The sequence below is a fragment of the Mus caroli genome, chromosome 4 (genome assembly GCF_900094665.2).
Source record: "Mus caroli chromosome 4, CAROLI_EIJ_v1.1, whole genome shotgun sequence".
NCBI lineage: Eukaryota > Metazoa > Chordata > Mammalia > Rodentia > Muridae > Mus > Mus caroli.
In genome coordinates, this window is record NC_034573.1 from 58,174,414 (window position 1) to 58,185,934 (window position 11,521).

Consider the following 11,521-nt stretch of genomic DNA (forward strand, 5'->3'; position numbering starts at 1 on the left):
CCCCGGCGCTGATCCAGCAGGATGAGGCCTGTGGTCCTCTTAAAAATGTTTTAAATTAACACATATTTAAATACATTGATGAGGTCTGGGACAATAACTTGGTACATGTAAATATGTGATAATTAAAATATGGTAAGCTGGTATTTCTAGCTCAAATAGGTATCATTTCTCTGTATTGTGAACCTTCAGGGACTTAATGGGTACCCATGCAGCTACATAGGGAATGTTCGGCAGCAGGCTGGCTATCCTCTACAACAATTGTTACATATTTCATATACATTCTAATGATTTCTCCACTGATATTTTAATTAGTTTTCACATCATTTTCATAGTAACAAGAGCTTGGCAGTCATCTGACTTGCAAAATAATCTGTTCCCAGGTTGTTAACATTCATTCTCTTTCTCAAAATTTTAATAGAAGTTTACATTCTATCTTTGTTTGTGTTTTTCACCCCCAGGCAACTCAAGATAATGAGAGAGTTGGCTTTATTTTGTCAGAGGAGAAAAAAAATTATGAAAATGTGTTCTAACCTTACAGAGTGTAAATGTAAATGAAGAAGATTTTCTTGAAATTCTCTCAACCTGGCCCACATTTGAGAGTACATCAGTACAGCACCACACTTTGAAATTTTCTATGGTTAAATTACTTCTCCCAGAGAGTTTGATGCCCTAGTGTAGGGGAATTGTCAGTGTAGGAAGGCAGGGGGCCACCCTCATAGACACAGGGGGAGGGAGATGGTATAGGGGGTTTCCAGAGGGGAGACCTGGAGAGGGGATAACTTTTGAAATGTAAATAAAGAAAGTATCCAATAGAAGAAAAAAGATTACTTCACCCGGATAGACAATATATAGATAGATCTGTGAGTAGCTAGAAGCCATGTTCAAATGGACTTACATAGACCAGTCTCTAAATTTCAGAAACAGGTTAGGACACTCTCTATTTTAATGATCTAGATGGTCTTTATAAATAAGCTACAGTTCAGTTGAGTTGAATTCTTGGAATACCAAGAAATGAACTTCAGATCTCACCTAATCTGGAGAATGAAATTAAGGGTTGTTTTTTATGTCAACTTGAATTGTTAGTGACTGCTTAGAGTTCTGTGTCATGAAGGATTTAGAGGACTCATGTTAGACTGATTGAAAATGCAGTGATCAATTAGTTATGCCTATCACGGGAAGCTAAAAGGAATGCTCAGTGCTCTGCATTTATTAACCTTAGCTGCCTGAAGGACATATAGTCCTTATCATCAGGACAGCCAGGGAAGCATTCCCAGTGTGAGCAGAAAGCTTGACCACAGTTCTACAGCAAACCAGTGGTGGGATGGATAGAATTACTTTTCTTTTGTCCTTCAACATTTGGTGTTCATTGTGAACTTAGATATTTAATAAACATTGTAATATTTGAAAATGGAAAATTTGGGGATATTTTAGAGTTCAGAAGGAGCAAGTGGTTTTGTAAATTTTTTTTGTTTGTTGTGAAAATATGAACTTTATTTCTTTTGGGGCATATCGACTTTCTTTGCATTTGTTCTCTGTTCTATTTGATGAATGGAGGAAATGGGCCATCCATTTTATGAATCTAGTGAAAGATGGATAATGCTCAGCATGGTCTTACGGCCTATCAAATAAATGGCAGGAAAATCCACAAGACATATAAGCAACTTTGTACACATCTGTCTATTGCTTCTACCTCACTCTAGTTTAAGAACACAGATTTAGAGAGAAGAGCAGACAGGGGCTTGTGGGCTTCATCTTTTCATATCTATCTGTGGTGTCTATTCAGTCCTAGAATCTTGCATATCCCCAGGGGTCTATGTCATACTCTTGTCATTTCGGTATCAGAAACCTTGAGATATGCGTGAGAACACACAAGTATAAGCAGAGAAGAGTAAGTTATGCACACAAATAGAATGACACACTTTTTCTATATAAGTGGATTTTCCCATGCATAGGAAATAATACTATTTATCTCCCTTTTATTTTTATCTTTTTATATACATCTGCATGTACCTCAAAATTTAATTTACAACATACAATGTTCAGCCATCCTAGACCTACACTATCATAAATGATACTGTAATAAACATATTCCCTGAACTTTCACCTTTGGGCATTTCTGAGAACTTTTCTGAAGGATAAATTTCTAGAAGAGGGCTGGTTACAACAAAAGAACTATGCACATTCAGTTTCCATAGATTCTGCCAACTGGGTCTCTGAAGAGGTCATACTAATTTATACTCTTCGCTGTGATATATGGGAATGCCTGCTTTCCCACATCTGGCCAACACTGGGTACTTTCAGATATGAATGAATGAAGCGTTTGGATAGTTATAGCTTTGAATTAGACTTAGACTTGAAGTCTCCTTCTTGGCTATCTCAATATGGGTCTCCACAAAGCATTCTAGCTGGGGAACAGACTCTACTCAAGGCTGAATGCTCTCACTACAGTGGGAACAGGGAACTTCAGTCTGTGCCCTACTTGGCATATATCCCTGACAGACACAGCCACTGTAGGGAGCCAGCCTCTTTGACTATAAGAATAGTAGATTGGAAGCAAATTGATCTTTTCACAGCTGGCCATTCTCCTCTCTTCCTTAGCTTGGACCAAGCTCAGAACAAGGTCAGCAATGTACTTCTGCCACAAAGATTGCATTGTTGAGGATTGCCCTCTTTGGGGAAGACATCTTATTCCCCAAGACTCTCCTCTGTAGTTTCAACTGTGACAAGCTTGGAGACAACGTAGCTATTCTTTTCCAAGGGTCTCCAAAGCAACACCCATTTTTTTTTTTTGTCCATCCTGTTTGATAAACATGTACTGTTGTTATGCTATTCTCAATGTCATTCAAAGTTTGTCAGATGACTCAATTTAACAGAGTATAACTCCTTATTCATCTTTACTGGAGGCCCATGCTCAGTGGGTTTGGGACTCCAATGTAAGGTAAAATGGATAAACCAGGGGAAAGAAGCTTCTGCAACTGTCCAGCACCACTGTGTGTGATTACTGTTTATCCCATTGCTCAGTTCATTTTCTTCACACTTGTTTCACTAGAGAGACAGTTATTTTTGCTTATTGATCAATTGCTTGTCTCTTGTAGAAGACACAGGGTCCACAATATATTATTTAGTTCATGATTCATCGTATGTCTTTAGAATATCTCCTGGTACCTTGGATGGGGTTGATGTGCATTGCAGAATGAATGACATTAATGAGCAACTCCTGTGTTAGGCAATTTCAAGCCTGTGTACTTGATGCATAACCTGAAAGAAATAAATATTGTATTCATTTATGGTTAAAAACATTGAGAGTCACAGAGCAAGCAGTACATCTAGACCCATTCATCTGATAATGGGTTGATCTGGGATTTTCATTTTGGCTTGGTGTATTCCAATCTTACCTCCTAGATGAACAGGACTCTTGATTATTCAAAGTCTAAAATATTGGAACATTTTTCAAACATGAAGAATGATCATTGACATGCCAAGGTAAACAAGATACAACCAACAGATGTATACATTCTGTCCCTAATCCAAAGAAACAAGCCTCCAAATGACTAGTATGTATAACTTTTCATTTATCTGGTTAGAGTCAGTATAGCTAAGATTTATACATTTGTTCACATTTAGAGCTCTTTGAACAGAATAATAAGGAAAAATCTAAAAGAAGTTTAATTTTATATCAAGGGAAAGTAGGACTGGAGACTAAAATTTAACATGGTTATGTTGTGCCCACAGATTATTTTACATGAATAATTTTTCTTAGTTCTTATGACAGCAGTTTTTTCTTGTCCTTTTTTATCTGAAGTAGGAATTTTGAAGCTCAGCTTGATTAATCCACACCTTATATTGGAACAATGTTTGAATTTTTGCCAATATTGCTGAAGAACTTCTCTTTTTCCTGCCCCAGTGCATATGTTGGTCAGGACTGTGGTCTCAGTGACCTAATACCATCACAGACATGGAGTGTGCTGCACCATGGCTGAGAGACAGCCTCCCTTACAGCCTAGACAGCGCAAGAACTAGCTTGGGGTTTGGCATCACGCCTGGTATGAGTCTATCCTTTAGTTGTTTCTTTCTATTGTTGGCCAACCCCCCAGGAAGGCTGGTCTCTTCTGTGCAATTCAACTGAAATGAGAAGTTACCACAAGGATCCTGGAAGCCCACACTCCATGCTGAGATTTTTTTTTTCTTCCCTGAGAACTGGCTGCATGGTAATGTTCTGCCGTCAGTCCTTCCAGATCCCAACTCAAAGATTCACAAACACTGGCTCCCCTGAGCATTGAGCTGCTGGTTAGGATGAAATGTTAGCACAGAAGAGCTTTCTTTTTTTTCTATTTTGGGTTTCTAATCAGGACAGCATGGTTACAGGATGATTTATGTGCTTTGAGAACTTTAAAATGTTTTGTTGCTATGCCTTCCCCAGGCATTTCTCTTATCACTTGGACTCAGCTTGATGCCTCTCTGGAATCTGCTTGTTCCCCTATCATCTGTGCAACACCAAGCACATGTCTTCAATCTGAAATCAGAAAACTGAAAATTGGGAGCAATTGGTTCTAGAAAGATCCCAAACATTGGGCATAATAAGCCCCAAAGAGGTGGCATTTGTGGCATTTGGGGATGGAAATATCCCTCTGTAATTGCAGCTAGCCCCCCCTCCAGTCCTGACTCTTAAAAAATGAAAAAGTTAGAAAGCAAGGAAAGAGTTTCCCTAATAGAATTGCTATTTACTGGATGACTATTATGCATGCCCTCATTTGGCCTATGACTGCTATTTCCTCTGTGGTGGACACAATGATGGATGTGAAGAAGGTACTGGCAGGTCACATAAAACCCCATCCTCAAAGAGCTCATGGTTCATTGCACGGGTTGGCCGAGGCGCATGTCTTGCACACCTCTCTGTCCACTGATTGTGCTTCTCTCTTGGGCGTCATCATTGCTGTTCTTTTTCCCAGTTACTGGTGTTCATCTTGTTCCGTGATCTCCTGGGCTCCTGGCTGCGCTCTTCTCCCATGGTTAAATATGTTCTTTACACTTCCACCCTACACAACTTCCAACTCTTTCTCTAACTTTCTCATGCTTCCAGTCCAAATAGGACATCCAATCTCCAAGACATCTCCCTCCCACACAAGATTAGTACTCTTATGTGTTCTTGGATGACTCTTTGTTTCATGACATTTGCCACGTACTTCTGTAGCCAGCTATACCTTTATCCATTTTTTTCTTCTGTCAGCTTCTGAAGGGTGAAATAATCATGTTGACAGATATGTACCAAATGTATGGCTAATGTTGGCTGTTTAATAGCTATTCTTGGCACATAGAAATGGTCTGTCCAACAGACAAATAAAATTAACTTAAATAATGTCATAGGAACTCTTCATGTTATGTATTTTTGGGACAACCTCTCACATAGCTTAGGCTGGCCTTGAACTTGCTATGGACTTAGCTTCTGAACCTGTAAGCTAGCCCCGATCAAATGTTGTCTATATAAGAGTTACCTTGGTCATTGTGTTTGTTCATAGCAGTAAAACCCTAATCAAGACAGTGGGATTGGATTGACCTTTGCATACTATCTACTTGAAAATCTTTTTGAATCACATCTAAATTTTCAAGTACTCCACCACACAATTATAGGATCTACCAGATTGAAATTTCCCCATTGGCCCTCTGATTAGATTTGGAGTCCATGCTCCACCCTGTGATCTTCTGGGCTTTGTCTCAGACTGCTGGATGATGTTGCTCTCACAGCTGTTGGAAGTGACCCATTGATGCAGTTGGCAACAGTTGCTCAGCATCTGATCAGAAAGACCAAATGGGGTGAAAAAAATGGAAATCATGGTGAGTAAGTGACTGACCTCATTCGGTAGGAATTCTTTCTGGAAAGGCAGCAAGAGAAAGTTGTGACAGGCAGTAAGTCATCTCTAAGAATGTTTACTGTGGAATTCTAGCAAAAGAAAAGGCTTGAGAGACTTCCTGGATGACACACATCTTTGCTCAGAGACACCAAAACAGAGTACTGGAAAACTTCAGCCTAGAGCGAGAGGCTGTCCATTCCTGTGTTAAGGGTGGCTGAAGCAGCAGCAGCATTTGAGATGCCCACATTGCTAGGGTCGTGTTTGTAAGATAATTTTCTGAAGCTTGAGTTGGCTTGGTTGAAAAGACCAGCCATGAGACACATGAGGGAGGAATTCTTTTTAAGCATATGACAAGGAATTATCATTAATATCTTATAGGGTCTTTCATAGCTGGGGAGATTTTCCCAAGCTATTTAAATTTACATTACAGTCTGGGTGGAAATTCAACTGTATGTGACCCTAACTCATACACAGTTGTCTCTCTGAAGAACAGGGATATTCCATGTATACAGTTTTCTCCTCCATTGCATTATCTACATCTAGGTGTGTAGAATCCTGGTACATGAAGCTTGGAAGAAATTTTAAGCATTCCACTGTAATAAGAACTTTGTTGTACTATTTGGAATGGACCAAGAGAAGCACATACAAAGGCTAGTCCCAGAATAGAGCTTGGCTGAAATGAGTTTACAATATCCCCAATTAGGTCTGTCACTCTGAGTGGATACCAAGTTCATTTTATTGGTTGATCAAAAGCAAAGCTGTACCTCCATTTGAAGAACTACAGGAAACCAATAGGTGCTGAGCGAGGAGGAATGAGTTTTCTCTAGGAATAACCTCCTTGAGGGGTTATTCAATCTGAAGTAGTTAGCACTAAATACATGTGTATCCGAATAACACTACATGGACTCAATAGTGTGTGTACCTGTGGATATAAATTACAGTTAAAAAAGAAGAAATCATGAAATTGAGAAGTAAGGATAACATAAGACAAGTTGGAGCATGGGAGGAAGATAATTATGCAAACTGTTCTGATATATAAATCTTCAAAACAAATAAAAATTATTTTTTAAAAAATGTAATGTGTTATAACACTTTCTCTTTTCTTTCCCAGAAGAATAATTTCTATCTCCTAGGAATCCACCTGGCAATCAACTCTTGATTTCCTGGTGATCAGAATCTGACTTCTACAGTCAGTTCATACAACAGTGTGCTATGAGGTATGAGGAATGCAAACATAGATCAGTCCTGGGTTGTGAACTATAGGAACTCATCTACAAGCTAGAGACATGGAACCCAATTTATTTTAGTTTAGAATAAAGTCAGATGTCACAGACTCTCAGGAGGTATAGTACTAGAGACCAAGGTATCGTTCAAAGCCAGAGGACTAATATACACTTCTGAGGAGAAGTAATTAATCTAGTCAATTAGTAGTACCTGATTTGTGTCAGATACTCTTTTAGGTATTGAAATGTTACACATGGAAATCAAATGCAGTTCTCACTGTATTTGAGAGGTACAGTATTCATAACTAAACAGAAACTTATTCAAAGTAGTGATAGTGATGGAGCATATAGTGAAGAAAATACCTAGAAAGTGGAATGAAGCTGGGGATTTGCTTTGTGGTGGATGGGCATGTGAGAGGGGGGGGAGGGAAGGAGAGTTAAAAGAAGAGGGAGAATGAGAAGGAGAAGGAGGGGGTAGAAGCTCTTGCTGTATTTATTTTGTTCTTCCTGGAACTCACAATCCTACTTTAGCCTCCTAAATGCTAGGATTTCAGATATGCACCATATTTGGCTGAGGATTTATTTACAAAAAAGTGTCCAAGGAAGCCCACTTTAGGGAATGACTTCTGATCAGAAAACTAAAGAAGACGACAAAGAACTTTTCTGATACTGTTCCCTCAGTGGAAAGAAAGATTGAACCCAATGTCTTAAATCAGAAACTAGTGTGTAGAATTTAAATGATTGCAGCACATGGGCTGAGGACATGGCTAAACTGTTAGGAGCACTTGATGCTCTTCTAGAAGAGCCATGTTTGAGTTTCAGTACCTACATAGTGGCTTACAACCATCTGAAACTCTAATTCTAGAGGATTTAGTGCAATTTTCTGGCTTCTATGGGCATCTATAATGCACATGGTGTACAGACATACACAGAGACAATTACAGATTTATTGAAGTATGTCTGGATAGAGTATTCAAGGGATTCCAAGGTAACCAATGAAGAAAGAAACGTAAAAGAGAGCAGCTCACACATTTCATCTGAGCATTTGGTATGAAATGGAGGAAAGCTTCCCCATTTTCTCCTTGGTCAGCATCACTGGCAATCCTGTGACATCAAAGCCCAGAGGAAAACTAAGCTGGGTGCAAACTATTCTGATTGCACATCTGGAGATGCTATGACGAGTTATGAAGTGTATATTCCTGGTCTCAAATCTGACTCCATCCAATCACCTTTGCAGACAATGGAGTCCCCTTCACCCCTGGCCTCAGCATTCCTACCCTCTCTACCACAGAGCCACAGTCATCATCATCTCTCCAATCCTTCATCATTGTTTCTAATATCCTGTCAAGGCAGGGGTGCATCCAACTCCAAGCAAAGCTGTCTTCATAAATATTTAGACTGAACAGAAAATGTGCCAAAGCTACAAAGAGTATGTCCAGAAGGAAAAGAGAGCTTCCTGTGAGCTGTTCCCTCCAGGCTTGTGTCTGAATTCATGAATATGCATTCTGGAATAAGACATAACTATTCCTTTACCTGAAAGACCCTCACCCAGAAACCTGCTAGACCCTGCATGACAATTTCTTCTCACCCCTGTATCTATGTGTCTCTGAATTTTTATTTTTCATTTTCCTGTTTCTGATCACATACAGAGCTCCAGGCTCTATTAAACTTACCCCAAAATCTGTATTTACCATTTCATTGTACCTCCTTCACTTGTCACTTCTTTATCATCAGGTTTCTTCCTACCCCACCCCTCTCTTATGCTTGTGCTCACTCAGGTTAAGCTAGAGCCCATGTTTCTGGTTCTTGCAGTTATACTCACTGAAATGGGCTACGTTCATTGGTCCTGGCTGACACTGCATTTGTTTGAATCATCTTCCTGCTTGAACCACTCTGATCCTTCATTTCCTGCCCATTACATCTATAACGTTTCGCAAGCTGCATCTTTACACTTGTCTCTCAAGATCACCAGTGTATTCTTATCCATTCTTGGACTTGACTTTTCATAACTGCTGGTGTTTGCTGTCCTGAGTAGATTCAATAGCTAGCTCCCGCCTATGGATATCAAATGTTAAGTCTCAATCATCTCCCACTCCTGGCTGAATAATGAGTTTTAAAGTGATCCTTGATATATTCTATTTTCATTCCAGTTGTGTCTAATGTATCCTCTTGACCTTATTCATCCTTCTAGATATTTTCTTAAGAAGACAGAGAAACAGTGCTCTCTTGCTAGTTGCATTATGGGAATTACTTTTTTAAAGGGGTTGATGGTGACACAGTTTGACTAGCTTTCTCAACCTTGAGAGAATTCCTAAGCTGGAGAAAAGTTTAAATTCTTTCCATCTGCCTGCATAGCATTAAGATTTCAACTCCAGTCTTGGGGTGAGAGGAATTCTTAACTTCTCCTTTAATCAAATCAATAGAAGCTGAAAAGAAGACCAAGTTGACACTCATCATTTCACTAGCATTCTGCCTCTAAGCATCCACGATTTCCCTCTTCTCTTCTACCATATAAGTAAGATGCATTGCTTGATTCTAAGGGCTCTCAATCAACAGGCACGAAGAACATTCAGGTGCCTGAAGAAATAGAAAGTGTGCAAGGCTCTTCAGAGAAAGATGAAGGGGCACAGACCTTTAAGCTGTTTACAGATACTATATCATCTGTGAGTTAGAGGTGAAGTAAGATATTCAGAGAGACAATATGGCATGCCAAAGGCTACTTAGGAAAAAGAAAAGCAAAAACAGATGGATTATAATCCTAAAATGTAACATCTATTGTGCTCATTCTTAAGAAGAAATAGTAACTGTACCAGGAGGTAAGAATTTCTTCCCTCCCTCCGTCCCTCCCTCCCTCCCTCCTCCCTCCATCCTTCCCTCCCTACTTCCCCTATTTCCTTATATTTTGAGACAGGGTCTCATGTAACACAGGTTATCCTCATTACCTACTATACTGATGAAGATAACCTTGAATTTCCAGTCTTCTTGTCTTTACCTTCAGAGTGCTAGCATTAAAGGATTGAGCCACCATACTGGGAATGGTTTATGGTAGTGTAGAGTGAACCCATAGCTTAGAGAAACACTCTACTAATTGAGCTCCATCCTTAATCTTATTGGTGTTCTTTAATAACTGTTGAGATTCACTTAAAACAGGATCTCATGTGTAAGTCCCATGGTGATATTGCTTGTATCATAAAGCTAAGACTGATCTCCATGGTTCCCTTATTCTTTTTATCATAGGCAGAAATATTGAAAACGAGCAAGCTTTGTTTTAATTGGAAGGACTTAATGCCTATTTTTGGAAACTATTACTTGTATTGCTACAGTTGAGACAGCGAAGCACAATTACAATCCTTTTTAAAAAGATTTTTCTCCAATAAATCAGTAAGTAATTTATGACCAAGCAAGTCCCATGAAAAATGTAATAGCTGTTGGCGGCTGGGTGTGTACACCCATCTCTCACTCTTCTTGAAGGGATGTAGGCTAGATGTCCCTTCTAAGCCCCTCCAGGTTTTGGAGCTTTTTGATCTTTTTCTGTGTTCCCACTCCTACCCTAGCCCCCAACATGAAAGGAGTTAGCAGAGAAGTTACTGAGCTTTTGATTAGCTGTGAAGAAATTTTTCATGTTTCTAGGGTCCTTAGAGTTGCTATAATCAGCCTATGTGTTAGAAATGAAGACTTTCAGACCCAACCCAGGCTTACTGAGTAGGACACTCTGGACAGACTCAGCCATCTGAGCATTAACAGTTGGTTCTGTTACCAGTTAGTTCTGGTATTACTTAAGCTGTAGAAGCATTGTCTAGCTGGCCCACCTCACTTTTCTGAATCAGCTTTAGGAGAAGCTGGGTTCTGATCTGCTTCCTTCCATGTAGTTGGAATAGAGATATAGATTGGGAAGGACACTCTGTTGCAAGGCGTTTTTATACACTAGTTTCAGGTGCAGCACTATAAAGTCATGATTTTACAAAAATTCTTTTTTTTTGTAATGATACTGACACTTTACTTATTCTTGTTTAAATGTAACTCTAATTTCAACTTTCATAGTATATTCTAACTTTGAGGGTAGAAGGAGAAAGGAATATCATTCATTGGATTCCTTAAAGCCCTAATAGTAGTCACTTATTTTTCTTTATGACGATGCATTTAAGTCCCGAGTGAGCCTGAGAGTGGCCCAATTCATTCCTGTTAGAACTGGTACCAAACTAATGTCAAATCTAAGTGAATCAAGGAACTCCACATAAAACCAGAGACACTGAAACTTATAGAGGAGAAAGTAAGGAAAAACCTTGAAGATATGGGCACAGGGGAAAAATTCCTGAATAGAACAGCAATGGCTTGTGCTGTAAGATCGAGAATCGATAAATGGGACCTCATGAAACTGCAAAGGTTCTGCAAGGCAAAAGACACGGTCAATAAGACAAAAAGGCCACCAACAGATTGGGAAAGGATCTT